The 25,545-nt window shown below is 37.0% G+C and overlaps 1 pseudogene; it reads left to right on the forward strand.

Moving 5' to 3' along the window:
- Window positions 1–12,619: 12,619 nt before the first annotated feature.
- LOC148776987 (olfactory receptor 4F21-like) lies at window positions 12,620–13,555 on the forward strand (annotated as a pseudogene).
- The last annotated feature ends 11,990 nt before the right edge of the window (window positions 13,556–25,545 follow it).

The raw sequence follows: 25,545 nt of genomic DNA on the forward strand, positions 1-25,545 counted from the left end.
CAAATGGATGCAAGGTGTAAGTTTTAGATCTTTCATGTAGTCAGCAATTCCACTGTGTGCTCCCCAATTTAGACATATTTTGACCTGTTCATATCTATAAGCAATAAGCAGTCTCAGATATATGTTTTGTATCTATCCCATTAAGAATACAAATTCAAATTTCTAGTACTTATATTTTTATCACTTGAAGAGAATAAAACTTGGCCTATATATTCTTTTGTATATGATATAAAATTACTATATAGTAATAATCATGTATAGATGTGAGAGTTGGACTGTGAAGAAAGCTGATCGCCGAAGAATTGATGCTTTTGAACTGTGGTGCTGGAGAAGACTCTTGAGAGTCCCTTGGACTGCAAGGAGATCCAACCATTCCATTCTAAAGGAGATAAGTCCTGGGTGTTCATTGGAAGGACTGATGTTAAAGCTGAAACTCCAATACTTTGGTCACCTCATGCGACGAGTTGACTGACTGGAAAAGAGTCTGATGCTGGGAGGGATTGGGGGTGGGAGGAGAAGGGGATGACAGAGAATGAGATGGCTGGATGGCATCACCGACTCGATGGACATGAGTTTGAGTGAACTCTGGGAGTTGGTGATGGACAGGGAGGCCTGGGGTGCTGTGATTCATGGGGTCGTAAAGAGTCGGACACGACTGAGTGACTGAACTGAACTGAACTGAACTGAACTGAACTGAATAATGATGATAACACGAACTATAAAAAATAAATCTACTATTTATTAAATACTACCTATATTCCCAACACTATGCTAAGCATTTTACCTAACTTATGTATACTTAGTAAATCACTTTGGTTTAATTATCATTATTCTCATTTCTAGAAATGTTTCATTTACTCCTCCTAAATCTAAACCAGCTTGGAAAGGTTAAAGAAAGATATTTGAGTGGTCTGCCTCTCTCTACTTGGAAAACAAAATATAAAAAAAATTGAACTACAATACCTGTATTCCACAGTATAATCCCTGTAATTCAAGTTTTCAAGTGTCAAATGTTGATTTAAATTGAAGCTCCCTTGAAAATTTTTTCTTAAGTACACAGAAAACGGATTTTCACTGGCTTGAAAAATTATCTTTTCTTATATTAATAAATGATTTTTATTTACTTATTTTAACTTACATTGAAGAAATATTAAGAATTTGTTGCTTCAAAGCAAAAGAAATTCAGAGTGATGAGGTCAAAGTGAACCATCAATAAAGAAACAATAATATTTTACAGAAATCAGAATACCTCCTATAAGTGAATAAAAAAGATAAACATCCCAAAAGGGCAGAAAATGGACAAAAGACATGAACGGGTATTTATTTCACTGAAGACTGTCTCAAAAGTAATCTGAAATATGTAACAAGATCATGATGAAATGGTATTTTACATCTGTGAAACAGGTTTATAAAAAAGACATCAAACAACAGCAGTTATTGCTGAGAATGTGTATTCATGGAAATTCTTTGCCTTGTGTGTGGGTGTAAATTGATTTAACCTCTCTGAAAAACAATTTATATTTTTTCGTAAAGCTGGAAACAGTGGAAACAGTGTCAGACTTTATATTTTTGGGCTCCAAAATCACTGCAGATACTGATTGCAGCCATGAAATTAAAAGACATTTGCTCCTTGGAAGGAAACTTATGGCCAACCTAGATAGCATATTAAAGAGCAGAGACATTACTTTGCCAACAAAGGTCCGTCTAATCAAGGCTACGGTTTTTCCAGTGGTCATGTATGGATGTGAGAGTTGGACTGTGAAGAAAGCTGACGCCGAAGAATTGATGCTTTTGAACTGTGGTGCTGGAGAAGACTCTTGAGAGTCTCTTGGACTGCAAGGAGATCCATCCAGTCCATTCTAAAGGAGATCAATCCTGGGTGTTCATTGGAAGGACTGATGCTAAAGCTGAAACTCCAATACTTTGGCCACCTCATGCGATGAGTTGACTCACTGGAAAAGAGTCTGATGCTGGGAGGGATTGGGGGCAGGAGGAGAAGGGGATGACAGAGAATGAGATGGCTGGATGGCATCACCGACTCGATGGACATGAGTTTGAGTGAACTCTGGGAGTTGATGATGGACAGGGAGGCCTGGAGTGCTGTGATTCATGGGGTTGCAAAGAGTCGGACACGACTGAGCGACTGAACTGAACTGAAATGAAAAGCTGAACATGTGAATAAACTATATCTCAATGACTGTCTCCTAACTTTTCCCAGTGGTTAAGTGCCTATTCTTCCTATTACTAACAGAACACCACTCAAATTATAGCTGGATACATGACCACCCAGCTACAGAGATTTCCTAATCTCCATAGACAGTTGTGGCTACATGACTAAATTCTGGCAACAGGGTATGAGAAATAATGTGTGTACCTTCAAGCCATCACTTAAAAGATATTAGCTCAGGATCCTTTCCTCTGTCCCAGTGGCTGGGATTATGAAACACCTGGAGCAAATGCCTTGGAGTCAGTAATGGAAGCCACACGTTGAGAAGAGCAAAGCCAATGCTTCAACCAGGAAAAGGATTTACTACAGAAGAGTACTTGAATGTTGTGGGTAATATCCTATTTAGGCTTCCCTGGTGGCTCAGACTGTAAAGCGTCTGCCTGCAGTATGGGCGACCTGGGTTCGATCCCTAGGTTGGGAAGATCCCATGGAGAAGAAAAAGGCAACCCACTCCAATACTCTTGCCTGGATAATCCCATGGACTGAAGAGCCTGGTTGGCTACAGTCCTTGGGGTCGCAAAGAGTCGGACAAGACTGAGCGACTTCACTACTACTAATGTCCAATTTAGCAGTGTACCATCGTTCAAATATGCATTGTTCTTCAAGTTATTTATTTTGTCTGCTACACTTCAAATATTGTATAATGCAAAGTTAAGGAAAAAATAAAGGAAAGTCATTCTCTTTGGCCTTAAAAAAAAAAAAAACCCCACAATACAACTGCTCATTCATTCACTGCAGATTTCAGAAAGTCCTTGTGGTTCTGGGCTGTATACCTAACCAGTTTCTATTTCTAGGGAAGGCTTCACCTGACACCCCCTCAAAAAATACATATATACCTAGACACATATATCATATTCAGATAGTAAAATATATACAGGAGCAAAATCCATGCAGTTTGGTGTTATTGTAAGTAGGAATATATTAGTTATATTTGTATCTTGCAAACTTTTAAAATGAGTTTGCCTGTGTAGTGGTGCATGTTTCATAACCCTGGATGATATTTGTCATTGGTTGAATAAAATTATATTAATAAATCTTTACAGTAAATTCATTGTTACTTTATTCCTGTGAACAGAAGAAAAAAGGATTTCTTAGGTCAGATCCCTATATTAATGACAATAAACAATACTGACATATCAATCTTTATCTCTATGCCAATAAATTAAAGCACCCATGATGACAATACAACTGATCTAAAAACATATACAAATAATTATAGTTATTAATTTTCTAAATATAAGAAAATATATTTTAGAAGAAGTACATACTATATCAAGAGATAATTGAAAATTTTACATTAGTCCAAACCAGCTGATCATGAAAACTTCATCTGTCTACAGACACATATTGAATCTTATAATGGCTGCCTGGAATATTTCATAAATAAAATTATCTTAGTTGTGCTCATTGATATAAATTTTTAGTTTTATAAGCCACCATTGATTCATAAGTGAATTGCAACTTCCTCTCATATCTCTCTATGAAAGAATATAATAACACCGCATCCTGATTGAGTCCTCTCTAGATTATATAATTAGTTCTGGTAGACTTAAAAATGAGGTCATACTCTCCACCTAGTTTCAAAGCATATGAATTTCATTTAATTCATAATCAATTTAATATAATTTGATTCTAAGTTATCCATATTTCACAAAAAATAATAGAAATTTAAACATTTTTGAATTTAATAGAAAAACTTATACAATACCTACATAAGAACATATGGAATGCAGCTTTAAAATGCTTGCAGGGACTTTATATATCTGCACATATTTTTTAAAAAATTAATAAGTGATGTGTGTCAATGACACAAGTATCCATGTCAACAAAAGTAAACTATGAATAGTAGAAGGGAAAATTAATAAACATTAATAAAATTTTAAAATATTGAAAATCAGCAAATCAACAAAAGCAATATTGGTTATTCCAAGAGACCAAAAACCAATTAAGAAAAAGGGAAGAGGCACCCATAGCAAATGCCAAAAAAGAAAATGGACACATCATTACAGATGCTACAGTCGGCAAAAATGTTGCAAGTGGATTTTATGCTAAATTTTAAAATTTACACAAAATGAGAAAGTTCCTCAGAGAAGCCAGCTACTAAAGCAGGAATATCTTGGTGGTCCTGTACTACTAAAAAAAATGAACTCGCAATTAAAACATATACTGTCTTATTTGTTATAGTCTCTCAACTCTGCTTCCTGTTCATGGGGCTCTGCAAACCACATTTCTGTTTTTCCCATCTGGCTCTATTTTGTGATCAGAAGACAGAGCATGCTAGAGGAAGATGGCAAGGTTAAAAAGGAGAAAGGACTCTTTCCTCTGGGTTTTCCCTCTGCTTGCTGTGCCTGTGTGAAATAAACTGCTACTCTTCACAGATAATATTTTGTTTAAAAGTTATAGATCCTTTCTATAGATCTCTCAAGTATAGAAGAGTCTTGAGACTCTTGTTGTTGTGCAGTTTCTAAGTTGTGTCCAATTTTTTGTGACCCCAAGGACTGAAGCAAGCCAGACATCCCCGGCCTTCACTATCGCCCATGGTTTGCTCAAACTCATACCCATTGAGTCAGTGATAGATTTCGACCATCTCATCCTCTGTCACTCCCTTCACCTCGTGCCCCTCAATATTTCCCAGCAACAGGGTCTTTTCAAATGAGTCGGGTCTTTGCATAAAACTGTCAAAGTATTGGAGCTTCAGCATCAGTCCCTCCAATGAATAGTCAAGGGGTGTTTTCCTTTAGGATTGACTGGTTTGATCTCCTTGCTGTCCAAAGGATTCTCAAGAGTCTTCTCCAACACCACAGTTTAAAAGCATCAATTCTTTGGCTCTCAGCCTTCTTTATGGTCCAACTCTCCCATCTGTACATGACTACTGGAAAAACCATAGCTTTGACTAAACAAACCTTTGTTAGCAAAGTGATGTCTCTGCTCTTTAATAATACACTGTCTAGGTTTGTCATAGATTTTCTTCCAAGGAACAAGCATCTTTTAATTTCATAGCTGCATTCACCATACACAGTGATTGTGGAGCCCAAGAAAATAAAATCTGTCACTCTTTCCACTTTTCCCCTATCTATTTGCCATGAAGTGATGAGATCAGATGCCAAAATCTTTGTTTTTTGAATGTTGAGCTTTAAGCCAGCTTTCTCACTCTCCTCTTTTACGTTCATCAAGAGGCTCTTTAGTTGCTCTTCACTTTCTGCATGTCCAAAGTTGTTGATATTTCTCCTGGCAATCTTGATTCCCGCTTGTGCTTCATCCAGCCTAGCATTTCACATGATGTACTCTGCATATAAGTTAAATAAGCATGGTGACAATATATAGCCTTGACATACTCCTTTCCCAATTTTGAACCAGACCATTGTTTCATGTCTGGTTCTAACAGTTGCTTCTTGACCTGCATACAGGTTTCTCAGGAGGCAGGTAAGGTGGTCTGGTATTCCCAACTCTTAAAAATTTTCCGCAGTTTACTATGATCCACACAGTCAAAGGCTTTAGCGTAGTCAATGAAGCAGAAGTAAATGTTTTTCTGGAATTCCCTTGCTTATTCTGTGTTCCAACAGATGTTGGCAATTTGATCTTTGTTTCCTCTACCTCTTCTGAATCCAACTTGTACATCTGGAAGTTCTCAGTTTGCATACTGTTGAATCCTAGCTTGAAGGATTTTGAGCATTACCTTGCTAGCATGTGAAAAGAGCGCAACTGTACAGTAGTTGACGGGGAAGGCAATGGCAAGCCACTCCAGTACTCTTGCCTAGAAAATCCCATAGATGGAGGAGACTGGTAGGCTGCAGTCCATGGGGTCGCTAAGGGTCGGACACGACTGAGCGACTTCACTTTCACACACTGGAGAAGGAAATGGCAACCCACTCCAGTGTTCTTGCCTGGAGAATCCCAGGGACGGGGGAGCCTGGTGGGCTGCCGTCAGTGGGGTCACACAGAGTCAGACACGACTAAAGTGACTTAGCAGCAGCAGCAGCAGTACAGTAGTTGAACATCTTTGGCATTTCCTTTCTTTGGGATTGGAATAAAAAATTACCTTTTCCAGTCCTGTGACCATGGCTGAGTTTTCTAAATTTGCTAGCATATTGAGTGCAGCACTTTCACAGCATCATCTTTTAGTATTTGAAATATCTCAGCTGGAATTCCATCATCTCCACTAGCTTTGTTCCTAGTAATGCTTCCTAAGGCTCACTTGACTTCACACTCCAGGATGTCTGGCTCCAGATGAGTGACTACAACATCATGGTAATACAGGTCATTAAGATCTTTTTTGTATAGTTCTTCTGTGTATTCATACCACCTCTTCTTAATCGCTTCAGTTTCTGTTACTTCCTTGCCGCTTCTGTCCTTTATTGTGCCCATTTTTCATGAAATGTTCCCTTGGTATCTCTACCTAATTATAATAGCATTTAATACACAGAATTGCCTGTTTCATTTGTTTTCCTCAATACATGGTAAGCATGATGAACACCATCAATGAGAAATTGTTGGAGAGTAAAGATGAATGTAAAGATAGATTTAATAGTGTTTTAGAAGTAAATAGTTATTATCAGAGTTATTTGCTGCTTTCAAAATAAAACAAAAGTACCAGAGCAAAGAAAAATCAAAGGCTTCCAATAGTGTAAAGTGTACTACACAATAGGAATATCTAAAACTGTACGTAGCCATAGGACTGCAGCACTCATATCTCCTTTCAAGAAAAAAACCTGCTTCAAGGAATGTACTTCACTGACAGCTTTTAGCTGTTACTGTTTTACCTTCCACTGCAACTTTCAGAGGCCAACTCTCCCATGGCTCCTCTCAGCAAATGACTGAAAACAGTGGACGTTTCAGAGTCAGAACATTCCTGCCCAGTGTGGAATATCTGTAATGGACCATCTTGACTGCGGAGCTCCTCCCATCAAATCAACTGAGACTTTCTCACTGCAGCAGTCTGAGGCTATTAAACCCAGTTCGCTCTCACTCCTGCTCTTCTTTCAGAGGAACTGCACTGGAATTTTGTAATAAAGGCTTTCCCTACCTACTACTGATCCATCCCCTTCGCAGATAGTTCGTGAGAAATATAAAATTCTTTCATGCTGCCTACTTCACAGAGTATCAGAACCGACCCTAAACCTGGTTTTAAACATGAAAGTATGTGATCAAAATACTTAACAGGAGTACCATAGTTTAAGGGTTACCACCAAAAATTGAGTGATCAAGCGGCAAATTTGTCTCAGACACAAAATCACCTCCCCAATTCCCATTATAATGATGTTATAGTAGAATGTACTATAAGTATAGGTCATTTATTGTCTGGGAAAAGTGATACTATTAAGCTAGGAAAAAAAATTTTTTTTTAATTTAACAATAATATCCATGTAAGAATACTCATGCTTCTAAACTAGTAGCCATATAAGACTGATCAACATTCCTAACTTTTGCCAAGTCAGTTTAAATAATAAATCACGTAATTACACATTCTTATTTTTTTCCTCATTTCCTGTATTCTATACTCCTAAAATGAGGAGGAAATCAAATAGTCAATAGAGACTGTATTCTTAATTTTTTAACCCTGTACCTATTGCCTTCCCACTCTATAATTTTGCCTCACTGGGAACAGTAAATATTTATGGACTCAAGTCTGCAAAGAAAAGATCCTCATTTCACTTAGTTATTTCTTCATTGCTTTCTTGTCTTGATTTTTCCTCTTCCACACAATTCACACTTCATACACTGTACTATATTATTACTGTGGTACAGTGTATGTTGGCAATTTGATCTCTGGTTATAATCTTATTGGAGAAGGAAATGGCAACTGACTCCAGTATTCTTGCCTAGAGAATTCCATGAACAGAGGAGCTTGGTAGGCTATAGTCCATGGGGTCACAAGAGTCGGACACAACTGAGTAACTACACACTATAATCTTATTATTCTCAGACATTATAGTCTCATCACTTTCTAATCCACTATTTGTCTAGCTCTATGTAAATTAGCCAATATACACATGACATAAAAAAACTTTGTTTGCATTTTGGCCAAAACAGGACTAAAAACCTGGAGCTAATATCTCCAGAAAATAGATTCACCTTAAATAAATAGCTTCTCCTTCCTTTAGACAGGAACTACATTATTTCTAGACAAAAAGGATACCAAGCAGCAGCTCTACAGATAGAAATCAAAAGCGATCCTACAGTGAAGCGCCAGATAGAATAAGCTGTTATTAAGTGGTTTGTGAAGACTGTGAAAAATACCAGTTACATGTTGCCTTCTACTAAAACAAAAAGTTTGTCTCCAGAGTTCTATATAGAATAATTTTAGGTGTTAAAATCCAAGTGAAATTGTTGAGTTTATATTCACACTGTCTTGAAATTCCCATATTTTTCAAATACCAACTTATTCTCAAAATTCTAACTGGGATTAGCAATTAAGAGCATGTTATAGTATTTGGTCTTTAATATGATATCGATGCTGAACAGATATAATCAGTTATAATAATGGTATCAATAATTTAATGAACAGCTATGATCTCAAATTAGAAAAAATATTGTCAGAACCACATAGTCACTACTCATAAGACCAACTGTTCAATTTCCCAGTTACTCTGTTCTGTATCTCCTGATACTTGACCCTTGGGAAAAGCCTGTGTTCATGGCAGACCTTATTTCTATAAAAAGCCAATAATGGAAGAGATATTAGTCACTAATAACCATGGTAGGAACTGTTTAAATCTTATATGTCTTTAACAATAATGATGAATCTAAAAAGGAGTCAATCTACTTGTGTTTCTTAATCCTTTGAAGCTACTGAAAGAGAAATGTGAGCCTGTGCAGGTAGGGGAGAACTCACTCTTAAATTCTTCAGCATCTGTCTCCATAATTATCACTTCCTTTTTGACTCTCCGCAATTTATTTCTCTTTTTGTTGCCCTTGTCCTTTGTTAATTCACCTTATTTCCTTATTTGAATGATTTTCATTCATGTTGTTTTATATCCTATGGTCCTGTTCTCATAGTTAATACTATCTTGTGCCATGAACATAAAATATCCTTCAAAGCTTTGTTTATGTATAGTCATTTAATCCATTCCTTACTCAAATAGTTAGTATGGTTCCAATCTGTTCCTATAAAAAGATGATAAGTAAACCAACATTAATACACATTGTTCATTTTATTTCCTTTCAAAATAACTCCAGCTGAACTTGGTGATACAGTTAAGATTTTTTGCATCCGTAACTCAATTGTCCTCTGGAATGATTGTATCTCTTCATATGCCTTTCAGCTGAACATGAGAAGCATTGCTTCTTCCATCTCACAGCAAAGGGGGTTGTTTCATTCTGTTGAGAATAAAATGTAAAACTGAATCTAGTTTCTGAATTTGAATAGGACAAAGACCTCTTCCACCTTGCTGTAAAAACTAGTTCAGAAATATTTTATTAAAATTTTATAATTTTACTATTAGATTTAAGGTTTTTAACTATCCAGAGTTTACTTTGCTATAAATATGTAAGATGTATTACAAGATAAAATTTGAGGTTTCCAGTGTTGGGCTACATGTTTAACAACTAGTGAATACTCTGAATGTGTTAAGTAACTCTTTACTTTTCTATATAATAGCAATGCCTTTTACCATATACTAAATTCCTTAATTTGTATCTAATTCTTAACTGTGCTTTGTTATATTTATCTTTTCAAATTTATTCAAATTATTGAGGTTAATTAGCATAGATTTATGATATACTAAAATATCTTTAGAAAACATTTCTTTTCTCCCCTAAGTGCCATTTTGCTATATTTTCTAAACCTGAGCTTTTAAATGAACTTTTGGATCACTTTTTAATATTGCAAAATATCTCCACTGAACTTTTAATGAGCACTGCAATTATTTTACAGATTAGTTCAGTGACATTTTATATTTTTATAGCCTGAAACTTTAGCATGGTTTTCTCCATTAGCACGGGTTTATCTCCATTTCATCTGTTTCAAATATCTCAGAAAAATTTATGTTTTTTTCAACAGAATGCATACATAGTACATTTGTTTAATTTACAAATGAGATTTTTCTTATACTTTATAGGTTTTTGTTAAATTCAATATATTTGTTTAAATGATTTCACTAAAAGTTTTTACCAGAAATCAATTTTGAAATTTATTCAGTAATATTTTGATATATTCATACCCTAAATTTTCTATATAAATATCTTCTGAAATCAAATATTGCTCATCTCCTCTCAGATATTCTGTGATATGCTGTGGGATTTCAAGAATTTCCTCTTTATAGACCAGGGTCTTTAAGTGGGGAAGTCATGTGATTTTATGGGACTTTAGATAAACATCTGTAATCAAACTATAAATGAGTTGGATGCTGGGAAGCATGGATCAGAGAAATCATTAAGACAAAGTAGAAAAATATGAAGTCTAGAACAACAACAACAACAAATAAAACAATAGAAATGAAGAAAAAAGAAGTGAATTGAGAAATATTTGATAGTAAAAATTATACAACTAGAAATGGAAAGTGAAGTACAAACAAGAGTACCACACAAGTGTCTATACTGGGAGCCTGGGGGAGTAGTAATAATATTTATAAAGGCATTGGAGTGGATGGAATATGAGTTCAGATTTCGATGTGTTAACTTGAAGGTGCAGGTGGACTTACTCTGGAGACCAGTGATAAAGCTACAGATACTGATGTGACCATGTAGATGCTAGAATGCACAAGAAGAAAGACCATTATGGGCTGTGGTTAAGTGATTCAACATGCATTTTGGGTTCCTGATTCCTTCCTAACTTTTTGTTATTTCTTTTGTATATGGGCTTTCAAGTTGCATGATGGCTTCACTCTCAGGCATAAAATTAGCATCAAATGGAGGGAAAAAATGGGTTGGGAAAATCCAATCTGCACATGAAGACTTTTCCTTTTACTGGGAAAGATAGTTTTTATTGGTTTATATGTTGTTGAAAACTTCCAGACTACATGCTCCTCCTTACAACAATACATGGCCAAGGAAAATGCTAAAACCATATAACATGCTCTCAAGCTGGAATAGGGCTACTCTTTCCTAAAACTGAGAGATTTTAGTCCACTAACAGAAAAAAACTGAATTTTTATTGACAAAGAGTGAAAAGGTGACTGGCTTTAGAGAGGCAAGAACCGAGAGCAGAGGGCAGAGTCACAAAAGCGAGGCATAATAGACAGTACTAAATCTCACAGGGAGTTTAGGGTAAATAATCATTGAAAAGTGATTATTATGTGATATGTTGAGAATCCAGAGTTCTTTTCTATAAATAAGAAATCTGTGGGTACCAGTTTTAGCTAATGAATGAATGAACTGTGAGAATAGGCTTGCTAATGAATAGTTGGAAAGAAAAGGAATAATAAGAAGGGGACAAAAAATCCAGAGGTTTTGTTTTATTTTTTTAGACAGTTCACTATACTAATAAATCAAGGAAAATATAAACTTGAAAGTTCATTGATGGATCCTTGGGAAATACCTAGGGTATACTTGAAGAGGCTGGCCTTTGAGAGCACAGTGCCATGGTTTAGGGTATGCATTATGGTGGCCTATACCTATAGACACAGTTCTGGCTCTTATATTTGATCCCGCTGAGACTTAGTTTCTCCATGGGTAAAACGAATCTAATGAAATAGTGCTTATCTTATGGAATTTTATATAGTTTAAATAAGATCATGTGCTTTTTACAGTGCCTTGCATGAAGGAATCAATAAATGTTATTAATAACAACTTTATCTTTTAAATAGTTACTTGTGTTTAATCTATTATATCTAACATTTTATTTGATATATAGGCTAATGCAAACACAATTATAGTAATGTATTTAACAGAACATTATGAATAATCTAAATCTGAGCCTCTGACTTCCAAGGTAAATCACACACACACACACATACAAATAAAAACAAATAACAACCACATACTGGGTGAAGCAAGGTGAAATACAATTACATAAACAGTTTTGGCTGAAAGATCTCCATTTGACCAGTGAACAAAACTACAAGTTAGTATGAGAGCATTAATATCAAGGTGACAGAAATGGCTGAGACTATTCAGCTGAGAGAATACCTAGGTCAGTATTCAAGGAAAATGTCGAGCAATTCTTGAGAGGCAAAACAAAATAATTATCTTAATAATGGAATAAGAAGGAATGCAACCACAATTATCTACATCTGAAATATTCATTTTTACCTCTTTATGTAAAAATTCTCCTGGATCATCAAAATGTTTCTATGTTCTTTTTCCTTTATCCCATTAAATTATTTCACACTTAGAAAAGTGGAACCCACAGAAAACACTAGCAAGAAAATTGGAAGTCTGCCTTTGTACTTACTGACTGTGATTTTTCTTTTCCTATTCTCAGGTGATTTGAGAAAGAGCTCTTCTGCCAAGTCAATGGATAGACCAAATGATTCTGTGGTTTCTGAGTTCGTGTTGCTAGGATTCTCTAGTTCTTGGGAAACTACACTTTTTCTCATGTTGATATTCTCCTTGCTCTATTTAGGAATCATTCTGGGAAACCTCTTTATTTTGTTTTTGGTAATTTTGGATTCTCACTTACATTCTCCTATGTATTTCCTATTAGCCAACCTGTCACTCATTGATGTTTGCCTTTCCTCTACCACAGTCCCCAAGATGATTACAGACCTTCCAAATAAATACAAGATAATCTCTTTCAAAAGTTGAATGACACAAATATGCTTCATTCATATCATGGGAGGAGTGGAGATGGTGTTACTCATAGCCATGGCATTTGACAGGTACACAGCAATCTGTAAACCTCTTCACTACTCGAACATAATGAACCCTAAAATATGCATTTCATTTGTAATCACTGGCTGGGTAGCTGGGGTGATCCATGCTATGTCTCAATTTGCTTTCATTGTAAACATGCCCTTTTGCGGTCCTAACAAAATAGACAGCTTTTATTGTGACTTTCCCAGGATCATAAAACTTGCATGCACAGATGGAGCCAAATTTGAGTTTATTGTTGCTGCCAACAGTGGTTTCATGAGCATGGGTGCCTTCTTCCTGCTAATCCTTTCCTACATCTTCATTTTGGTCACTGTCTGGAAATGTTCTTCAGGAGATTTATCCAAGGCATTTGTCACTTTGTCAGCTCACATCACTGTGGGGGTTCTTTTTTTCACTCCATGCATGTTTCTTTATGTTTGGCCCTTCCCCACATCATCAGTTGATAAATACCTGTTCATTGTTGACTTTGTTATTACCCCTATCTTGAATCCTTCCATATATACATTAAGAAACAAAGACATAAAGGTAGCCGTAAAAAGATTGAACAAAGAGGGACATTATGTCAGATTTTGCTGACTATAGCTGTGTTTGGAACTCTAAAACTATCCATCTATCTGTCCTTTAGATATCTCCACTAGGCATCTGATATTTAACATGGCCATATATGGACATGGCATCTACCCCACTGAACATATTCCTTCAGCTCTGTAGAGAATCAGCTCTTTGCCTTAACTACTACTGGAAAAGTGAATCCACCAAAAAAAAAAAAAAAAAGGTTATTTTAGTATACAGTATCACTCTTTACTAAACTATATTTATAATTTAAAATGTATCATCTTGATAATAGAAATAATATAATGACATCTCTTCTGTTTCTTATAAGGTTTGAAAATAAGTGGCAGACTTGCTTTGCTGAATGTTAGGAATCATTACACTGAATATATGTAGAACTAGTAGATCTACTTAGCTACTCTTCAGTGTTCCCTCAGAAGAAGGCCTAAAGACAAAATTTGATTACGGGTGATTCACTTGAAGGATGAGATGGCTGGATGGCATCACCAACTCAATGGGCATAAGTTTGAGTAAACTCCGGGAGTTGGTGATGGACAGGGAGGCTTGGTGTGCTGCAGTCCATGGGGTCTCAAAGAGTCGGACACGACTGAGCGACTGAATTAAACTGATTTACTTGAAAGCTTAGTTTTAGAAACATCATCCTTTATTTAGCAAAGTGAGACAAATGAAGAATACAAACGTAGCTGGGGTGTAAGCTTACTGTAGCCCTCTGGGGGACTCTATAAATTCTGAGATTTAGAAATGTCCCAAGTAAGGAGGGGAAGCTGGAGTACTTTTTTAATTTCACCTTTAGAGAGTGCATTACCCAGCCTTTCCCACTCAGGATACTGTATATGTGAGAAAGCCAGAGACAAGTCATTAGGTATACTTTCAGTTGCTGGCAGTGAGAAACCATATCCTTGTTTGAAAGCAATAAATGTCCAGGCATAGTCCACTTTAGTTCCTACTTAACTCTACTTCATCCTGTCATAGACCCTTCAAAGTGGTGGTTTTCAATTTCACAAAAGAAAGACTCTAAACAGGAGAGACAGGCTATAGCAGCATTGTTGCTCCTCACTGATATTTTCTTCCATTACCCATTTAAATCCCCCTCGTCCTTATGCACTTCTGATGATGATCCATGCCGCTTACCCAGTGAGATGACCCAGTTAATTTATGAGCATTTGAGCTGCTGGTTAAAATGTTCTTGCCAGCCTACTGTTGCTACAGTTGAGCTTTTACAGTTACCATCAACCATGGAGCCAACCATGGAGCCTAAAAGGATCTAACATTTTAGAAATGTTCTTTACTGTATAACCCATTAAGAAGCAGCAACCTTATCTTTATCCAATATGGGATAAAAATGAGATTACTCAGCCTTCTGACTGTTGTTCTAACATGAGGAAACTCAAATGACAGAAAAGCAGCTAAAAATTGTTTACTCTGTCTCATCAAAAAAGCATTCTCCCCACTTCAGCAGATACTAAGATTTCAAGAATAGAAAACACAAACTGAACAAGAAGTTCACTGAAATTCATGATAAGAGATAACTACTGTTTTCTCTATCCCTTTGCTTTACAGGGGAAGATCCCCTGTAGAAGAGCATGGCAACCCATTCTAGTATTCTTGGGTGGAGAACTCCATGGACAGAGGAGCCTGGCAGACTACAGTCCGTGAGGTCACAAAGAGTCAGACATGACTGCACAACAAACACTTGTTTTACAGAGCTGTGCATTTAATGTGCTTCCCAGGTGGCTCAGTAGTAAAGAATCCACCTGTCAATACAGGAGACATGGGTTTTTCAATCCCTGGATCAGGAAGATCCCCTGGAGTAGGACATGGCAATGCACTCCACAATTCTTGCATGGAGAATCTCATGGACAGAGGAGCCTGGCAGGCTACAGTCCATGGGGTTGCAAAGAGTCGAACACGACTGAGCACACATGCACATATCTTATCTGTAGGGGACATAGCACTTATCTAAAGACAGTTCAAAGTATATTATTTTGAAGCACAGATCCCAGCTCTGCAGTGTATCATCTTCAAACTAGTGCCTCAGTTGTAATTTTAACAGGCTTTGCCAATGTGCTGTCAGATCTCAGTTGTGCAGTATATGATAAGTTGAATTGGTTCCCTACTTGTTTGATTTGTGAATTTTCTTTGCTATAAAGTGAGCACTTTCAGCCTAAGGAAATATTATGCATGATTTCATGTTGAAAATCAGATACTGTGAATACTTGGCTAGTTGTGCTGGACGAAGCACTAAAAACGGGAAAGATAATCTATACTCAGAATTATTTATTAATGCCAGAAAGGAAATATATCTGTCTCTTCCATTTTAGAAGGGGTTAAATGTTAATAACTACCTTCAGGTGATTGATTTCCATCCTCAAAAGATGGTACCATTTGAAGAACCTATCTGTGCTGCCAACAGGCCAAACATTCTACAGGGATAGAAGCTAGAAAAAGCTTGTGTAAAAGGCCTACTCCATAGTTCTCCACAGGTGAACCCGTTGTGCAAAAATTAGGTGGACTGAGAAGAGGTTAACAATCATTTATCCTTTCAATTACCTAGCTAAACATTTTAACAAAGGTAATGATTGTTTAAATATTGCACAAATTAGTTGTGTGATTCCTATCACCTGGCTGCAATCTGACACATTCCCCTCCAATAAAAAGAAAAAGACTTAAATGGTTCTACTAGTGAATTTGTCAAACATTTAAGAAGAAAACAAGAATTCTTAAACTTCTTTAGAAATATTTATTTTTTTAAGTTTATAAGGTTGAGATGAAAGATTTGAGTGTCAAACCAAACACACAAGAATCAGAAGTTTTACAGTTTCAAACTTTTGTAATAATTCAAAGAATTCAATTCAGTTCAGTTCAGTCTCTCAGTCGTGTCCGATTCTTTGCAACCCCATGAATCACAGCACGCCAGGCCTCCCTGTCCATCACCAACTCCTCATGTCCATCGAGTCAGTGATGCCATCCAGCCATCTCATTCTCTGTCATCCCCGTCTCCTCCCACCCCCAATCCCTCCTAGCATCAGACTCTTTTCCAGTGAGTCAACTCGTCGCATGAGGTGGCCAAAGTATTGGAGTTTCAGCTTTAGCATCAAAGGATTCAGGTAACTGGAAGACAGGAAGTGAAGCAGGAGTCTGAGACTGCCAATGTAACTTGCCCAGGTTCTTTCTTATTGCAATAGGATGCTCTCTGACCCAGATATAAAATGTGATTCCCAATGATGCATTAAGAATATCACTTACAAAAAGTCATGAAATCTATTTTGGTCATGAAATCTCTCCCTATTATATTCCAGTAAGAACAATATTAATATTTTTCTGTAGGTCATGTACCCCCATGGAACTTCAATTCCACGTTAATTTACCAAGAGCAAACTAGAAGGACAAGATATATCCTGCTATTATAATAACGTTCCATTATCCATATTCTAATAAATATCACCAGGAAGAGATCCACTAAGTATGTATTCATGAAGATTTGACCAGATCATTTCTTCCTGTTCTCATTCAGTCTCTCCCAGCCCATCATCCTCTCTCTCTGTCTCTCTGTGACTCCTTTCTCCACCCGCGCTCTCTCTCCCCTCTTCCACCATCCCTCTTTCTCTTGGTTACCATGAAACAGCAGATGAGTTACAGACCCATTATCAATCCTTTCCTTTCAATAACCATAATATTTTTAAAGGTCAGTAACATTACAAGAAAGGGAAATTACAACCCAATTTGTGTATCTCTTCAACACAATCACAAAACTCTAAAAAGTAATAGGGAACTAAAGCCACTTATATATAAGTAGGGTGAAACACCAGGTTAAGTCAGTTTTACTCACAGAATTTAAGATTGTTGGAAATCAATCAAAGGTGTTCACCATGTTAAGTCTCAGTTCAGTTCAGTTCAGTTCAGTCGCTCAGTCGTGTCCGACTCTCCGCGACCCCATGAATTACAGCACGCCAGGCCTCCCTGTCCATCACCAACTCCCGGAGTACACTCAAACTCATGTCCACAGAGTCGGTGATGCCATCCAGCCATCTCATTATCCGTCGTCCCCTTCTCCTCCCGCCCCCAACATTTCCCAGCATCAGAGTCTTTTCTAGTGAGTCAACTCGTTGCATGAGGTGGCCAAAGTATTGCAGTTTCAGCTTTAGCATCAGTCCCTCCAATGAACATCCAGGATTGATCTCCTTTAGAATGGACTAGTTGGATCTCCTTGCAGTATAAGGGACTCTCAAGAGTCTTCTCCAACACCACAGTTCAAAAGCATCGATTCTTCGGCGATCAGCTTTCTTCATAGTCCAACTCTCACATCCATACATGACCACGGGAAAAACCATTGCCTTGACTAGACAGACCTTGGTTGGCAAAGTAATGTCTCTGCTTTTTAATATACTATCAAGGTTGGTCATAACTTTCCTTCCAAGGAGCAAGCGTCTTTTAATTTCATGGCTGCAATCAGCATCTGCAGTGATTTTGGAGCCCAAAAAAATAAAGTCTGACACTGTTTCCACTGTTTTTCCATCTATTTCCCATGAAGTGATGGGACCAGATGCCATGATCTTTGTTTTCTGAATGTTGAGCTTCAAGCCAACCTTTTCACTCTCCTCTTTCACTTTCATCAAGAGGCTTTTGAGTTCCTCTTCACTTTCTGCCATAAAGGTAGTGTCATCTGCATATCTGAGGTTATTGATATTTCTCCCAGCAATCTACAAGGGGGGGAAAAATCATACAAACAACATGGTAGATATAGAAAAAGTAATTGATAAAACAAATATCCATTCTCAATAAATTTCATAGCAAAAACTGTAGCAAATTAAGCATAGAAAGTATAGTGGGTTGAATAGTGTTCCCAAAAAATTCACATTCACTACAACCTCAATGTGGCCTTATTTGGAGATCAAACCATGTAGAGTTAATTAAGGTAAGGCTCTAGATGAGGTCATCCTGAACTAGAGTGGACCTGGAAATCAAATGAGTGACCTCAAAGGTACAAAGAAGGAAACAGAGAAGCAAAAGAAAGGAGTTTCTATGAAGACAGAGGCAGAAATTACAATTATGCCTCCACAAGCCAAGGAATATCAGCAACCACCAGAAACTGGAGGAGGCAAAAAAAAAATTATTTCCTAGAATCTTCAAAGGGAGCATGGTTCTGTCAGCACCTTGATTTTGGACATCTGTCCTCCAGAACTTTGAAACAACTAATTCCTGAGCTTCCCTGGTGGCTTAGTGGTAAAGAATCAGACTAACAATTCAGGAGACACAGTTCCATCCCTATTCCAGGAAGATCCCACATGCTGTGGTGCAACTAAGCCCATACACCACAACTACTGAGCCTGTGCCCCACTGCCTGGGAGGTGCAACTCCCGAGCCCACGTGCAACTACCGAGCCCATGAGCAACAACTACTGAAGCCTGCATGCCCTAGAGCCCATACTCCGCAACAAGGGAAGAAACTGCAGTGAGAAGCCCGTGCAGTGCAACTAGAGACTAACTCCCATCACTGCAACTAAAGAAAAGCCCAGCAACAAAGACCCAGCGCAGACAAAAACAAATAAATATTTTTTTTAATGTTCAAGGAAAGTAAAGAAAATTAAAAAATAACAAATTCCTGAATAAATAAATTTTTAAGCCACCAAGTTTGTGGTATTTTGTACAGCAGCCCTAGGAAACTAATTCTGTATATTTACATAAAAACTACAGTATATATTGCAGATAGCATGAAATATTAAGAGCTTTCCTCCAAGATCAAAAATATGTCCACATTCTTGCTATAACTACTTCTATTTTACATTTTAATGAGGGTTTTATGAGTAAAATAAGGTAGGAATACTAAATAAAATGTATACATATTTAAAGTTATAAATAAAACTGGCATTCTTCCTAGACAACATTGTCATGTACAAGTTAGTTATGTTTCTCATAGGCTCATATAGCCTCTTCATAATAGTATTGAGAACCCTACTGCCTGTTTTATTTGAAGAAGGAAATGGCAACCCACACCAGTATTCTTGCCTAGAGAATTCCATGGACAGAGGAGCTTGGTGGGCTATAGGCCTTGGGTTCACAAAGAGTTGGGCACTACTGAGTGACTAACACTTTCATTGTTAGGCAGGGAAGCAACTGGTGTAAGGCAAGGTATCGCAACCTCAGCATCATTAATATTAATATTGAGACAATTAAGTCTCTGTTTGGGAAACTGTTCTGTATGCTGTGCAATTTGGGGCATTATCCCTGCCAGTAGCAGAAAATCCTCCTCCCGAATTCTGATAACCCAAAATACCTCCATACAGTGCCAGATGTCACCTAGAGACAAAATACTGAGTTGAGAATCACTGTCTTAAGGGATATCATGGGAATTTTACTCAGTTCATTCTTATGGAGCTTAGGGCATGTACAAACTGGTCTAGCAAAAAAGCAAATCTACCTAAAAAAACTATAAGATAATGATGAAAGACTGAAGATGACACAAATAAATGGAAAGGTATTCTGTGCTCATGCATTGAAAGAATTAGTACTAACAAAATATCCATACTACTCAAAGCATGTATAGATTCAACACAATCTCTATCAAACTCTAATGGGATTATTTACAGAAATAGAATAAACAAATAAAAAATTGGTACGGAACTTTCCCCATAAAAAACAAATAGCGAGAAGAATCTTGATAAAGAACAAAGCTGGAGGCATCATGCTCCCTGATTTCAAAATCTATTACAAAGCTACAGTCATCAAAACATTTATTGTATGAATGCAAAAATAGACACACTGATCAATGGAACAAAGTAGAGAGCCCAGAAATAAACCCACACATAATCATTCAATTAATATATGACAAAACAGCCAATACACTTAATGAGAAAAGGACAGCTTTTTCAATAAATGGTGACGAAAAACTTGGATAGACACATGCAAAAGAAAGAAACTGAATCATTAACTCACTTCAGTTCAGTCACTCAGTTGAGTCCAGCTCTTTGTAACTCCATGGACTGCAGCATGCCAGGCCTCCCTGTCCATCACCAACTCCCAGAGAATACTCAAACTCATGTCCATGGAGTCAGTGATGCCATCTAACATCTCATACTCCGTCATCCCCTTCTCCTTCTGTCTTCAATCTTTCCCAGAATCAGGGTTTTTCCAATGAGTCAGTTTTTCACATCAGGTGGCAAAAGTATTGGAATTTCAGCTTCAGCATCAGTCCTTCCAATGAATATTCAGGACTGATTTCCTTTAGGATGGACTGATTGGATCTCCTTGCAGTCCAAGGGACTCTCAAGAGTTTTATCCAACACCTGCTCAGCTTTCTTTAAGTCCAACTTTCACATCCATACATGACTACTGGAAAATCCATAGCTTTGGCTAGGTGGACTTTTGTTGGCAAAGTAATGTCTCTGATTTTTAATATGCTGTCTAGGTTGGTCACAGCTTTTCTTCCAAGGAGCAATCGTCTTTTAATTTCATGGCTGCAGTCACCATCTGCAGCAATTTTGGAGCCCAAAAATATAAAATCTGTCACTGTTTCCACTGTTTCCCCATCTATTTGCCATGAAGTGATGGTACTAGATGCCATGATCTTAGTTTTCTGCATGCTGAGTTTTAAGCCAACTTTTACACTCTCCTCTTTCACTGTCATCAAGGGTCTCTTTAGTTCTTCACTTTCTGCCATAACGGTGGTGTTATCTACATATCTAAGGTTATTGATATTTCTCCCAGGACTCTTGATTCCAGCTTGTGTTTCATCTAGTCCAGCATTTCTCATGATGTACTCTGCATATAAGTTAAATAAGCAGGGTGACAATATAAAACCTTGACGTACTCCTTTTCCTATTTGGAACCAGCCTGTTGTTCCTTGTCCAGGTCTAATTGCTGCTTTTTGACCTGCATACAGATTTCTCAGGAGGCAGGTCAGGTGGTCTGGTATTCCCATCTCTTGAAGAATTTTTCACAGTTTGTTGGGATCTACATAGTCAAAGGCTTTGGCATAGTCAATAAAGCAGAAATAGATGTTTTTCTGGAACACTCTTGCTTTTTTGATGATCCAGCACATGTTGGCAATTTGATCTCTGTTCCTCTGCCTTTTCTAAATCCAGCTTGACTATCTGAAAGTTCATGGTTCACGTATGTCGAAGCCTGGCGTGGAGAATTTTGAGCATTACTTTGATAGAGTGTGAGATGAGTGCAATTGTGCAGTAGTTTGAGCAATCTTTGGCATTGCCTTTCTTTGGGACTGGAATGAAAACTGACCTTTTCCAGTCCTGTGGCCACTGCTGAGTTTTCCAAATTTGCTGGCATATTGAGTGCAGAACTTTCACAGCATCATGTTTTAGGATTTGAAATAGCTCAACTGGAATCCCATCACCTCCACTAGCTTTGTTCATTGTGATGCTTTGTTCATTGTGATGCCCACTTGACTTCACATTCCAGGATGTCTGACTCTAGGTGAGCGATCACACCATCGTGATTATCTGGGTCATGAAGATCTTTTTTGTACAGTTCTTCTGTGTATTCTTGCCACCTCTTCTTAACATCAGTGCTTCTGTTAGGTCCATATTATTTCTGTCCTTTATTGTGCCCTTCTTCGCATGAAAATTTCCCTTGGTATCTCTAATTTTCTTGAAGAGATCGCTAGTCTCTCCCATTCTTGTTTTCCTCTATTTCTTTGCACTGATCACTGAGGAAGGCTTCCTTATCTCTCCTTGCTAGTCTTTGGAACTCTGCATTCAAATGGGTACATCTTTCCTTTTCTCCTTTGTCTTTCATTTCACTACCTAACACCATATTACAAAGTTAAGGCAAGGACTTCACTGGTGGTCCAGTGGTTAAGAATCTGCCTGCCACTGATTCATGTTGATGTTTGGCAGAAATCAACACAATACTATAAAATAATTATCTCTCAACTAAAAATAAATAAATTTTAAAAAGAGAATCTGCCTGCTAATGTTGGTGACATAGGTTCAATCCCTGGTCTGGGAATATCCCACATGCTGCTGGGCAACTAAGCCCACGTGCCACAACTATTGAAGCCCATGCACCCTAGGACTTGTGCTCCACATTGAGAGGCCACCACAGTGAGAAGCTCACACACTACAACTAACAAGTAGTCCCACTTGCCACAACTAGAGAAAGTCCATGAGCAGCAATGAAGACCCAGTGCAGCCAAAAAAAAAGTTAAGGAAAAATGAATTAAAGACACATATAAGAATAAAACTTCTAGAAGAAAATGTAGGGAAGAAGTTCCTTGACTTTGATCTTGGCAGCAATTTCCTGGATATGACACCGAAATGACAAGCAGTAAAATAATAATTAGCAGGTATTTCTGCATCAAACAAAAAGCTTCAGCACAGTCAAGGATATCGTCAACAGAATAAAAAGGCAACCTACTGAATCTGAATAGGAGAAAATATTTGCCATTCATATATCTGATAAGGGGTTAATATCCAAAATACATACAGAACTCATACAACTTAATATCAAAAAATATAATCCAACTAAAAATAGGCAAAGATCAGAATAGACATTTTTCCGAAGAAGACATACAGATTGCCAACAAGTACATAAAAGACACTTGACATTACTAATCATCAGGAAAATGCAAACCAAAATCAGAATGAGATATCACCTCATACCTGTTAGGATGGCTATCATCTAAAGAAATATCAAGTGTTATCAAGGATGTGAAAATAGAGAATCTTTGTGCACTGTTGGTGGGAATGTAAATTATTGCAGACACTGTCAAAAACAGTATGGAGTTTACTAAAAAAGGTAAAAATAAAACTATGATACAATCCAGAAATTCCATTTCTATTTATCTGAAGAACACAAAAACACTATCAAAAAAAATATGTTAACTGTGACATTATTTACAATAGCCAAAATATGGAAATACCCTAAATGTCCATTGATGGGTAAATAAATAAATTGTGAGATTAGATAGATATACATGTAGATACATAAAAATATATAATGAAATATTATTTATCATTAAAAAAGAGTGAAATCTTGCCATTTGTAACAAAATGAATGGACCTTGGAGACATTATTCTCAGTTAAATAAATCAAAGAAGGACAAATATCATACTACCTAAGTTATATGAGAAATCTAAAGCATCAAACAAATACCAAGCTCATGAACACAAAGAGCAGATTTCTTGTTGCCAGAGTAAGGGTTGATGGAGTGGGAAAATGGGTGAAGGGAGTCTAAAAGAACTAACTTCTAGTTAAAAAATAGACAAGTCATGGAGACACAATGCTCAGCATGGTGACTATAGTTAATAACTATATTGCATATTTGAAAGTCACTAAGAGAGTTATCTCAAAAGTTACTATCATAAGAAAAAAAATTTTCCATAATTACATATAGTGACAGATGTTAATTAGATTTATAGCAGTGATCATTTCACAATGTATACAAATATCGAATCATTATTCTGTAAACCTGAAATGAAGGTATATAATGTTGCATGTCAGTTGTACCTCAATTTAAGAAGATGCTGTTAAGAAAATGAATAGACTAACCAATGAGAACATACACACACATAAACACACCAAGAAATAATATACAGAATAGGTATATAATTTAGAATATATAAATAGAACCCATATATCAAGAAGGTACAAATATATAAATAACTTAAGCAATAAAAAGGCAAACATCCCTTAAAAGGTAGATTTCTTACAAAGCTAAACATAGTCTTACCATATGTCCAGAAATTGCACTGTTTGGTATTTACTGAAATGAATTGAAAATTTATATCCAAACAAAAATCTGCACATGAATGTTTATAGCAGTATTATTCATAATGACAAAACTTGGACGCAACCAAATGCCCTTCCATAAATGAGTGATATATACAGACAATGTAATATTTAGCAATAAAAAGAAATGAGCCATCAAACCATGAAAAGACATGACAGAACTTTAAATGCATATTGCTAAAACAATCTGAAATGGCTATAAATTATATGATTTCAACTATATGACTGTTTGGAAAAGGCAAGACTGGAGATGGTAAAAAAGATTAATGGTTGTCAAGGGAAGGTTAGGGGCTAAGAATAAATCAACTGAGCATTGAGGATTTTTTGTGAGTGAAACTATTCTGCATGATTATACGATGATGGATACATGTCATTATATCCTTCACGATACCCATAGAATGTACAACACAAAGAATGTAGTGTAATGTACACTGTCAGTCAGTCAGTTCAGTTGCTCAGTCGTGTCCAACTCTTGGCGATCCCATGGACTGCAGCACACCAGGACTCCATGTCCATCACCAACTCCCGGAGAATGCTCAAACTCATGTCCATGGAGTCAGAGATGCCGTCCAAACATCTCATCCTCTTTTGTCCCCTTCTCCCACCTTCAATCTTTCCCACCATCAGGGTCTTTTCTAATGAGTCAGTTCTTTGCATCAGGTAGCCAAAGTATTGGAGTTTCAGCTTCAGCATCAGTCCTTCCAATGATTATTCAGGACCAATTTCCTTTAGGTTGGACTAGTTGGATCTCCTTGTAGTCCAAGGGACTCTCGTGCGTCTTCTCCAACACCACAGTTCAAAAGCATCAATTCTTCGGGGCTCAGCTTTCTTTAACCAACTTTCACATCCATACATGAACACTGGAAAAACCATCACCTTGACTAGATGGATCTTTGTTGGCAAAGTAATGTCTCTGCTTTTTAATATACTATCTTAGTTGGTCATAACTTTTCTTCCAAGGAGCAAGCGTCTTTTAATTTCATGGCTGCAGTCACCATCTGCAGTGATTTTGGAGTCCAAAAAATAAAGTCTGTCACTGTTTCCACTGTTTTCCCATCTATTTGCCATGAAGTGTTGGGACATGATGCCATGATCTTAGTTTTCTGAGTGTTGAGTTTTAAGCCAACTGTAGACTTTAGTTAATAATAATGTATCACTATTGGCTCATCAGTTGTACCAAATACACCACTCTATGGCAAGATGTTAATGTAAAAGGACTTTGTGGAGGGCATGTGAGGAGGAATATGG

Source organism: Moschus berezovskii, chromosome 9, assembly GCF_049115385.1.
Source record: "Moschus berezovskii isolate FMDL1 chromosome 9, NW_MosBer_1.0, whole genome shotgun sequence".
NCBI lineage: Eukaryota > Metazoa > Chordata > Mammalia > Artiodactyla > Moschidae > Moschus > Moschus berezovskii.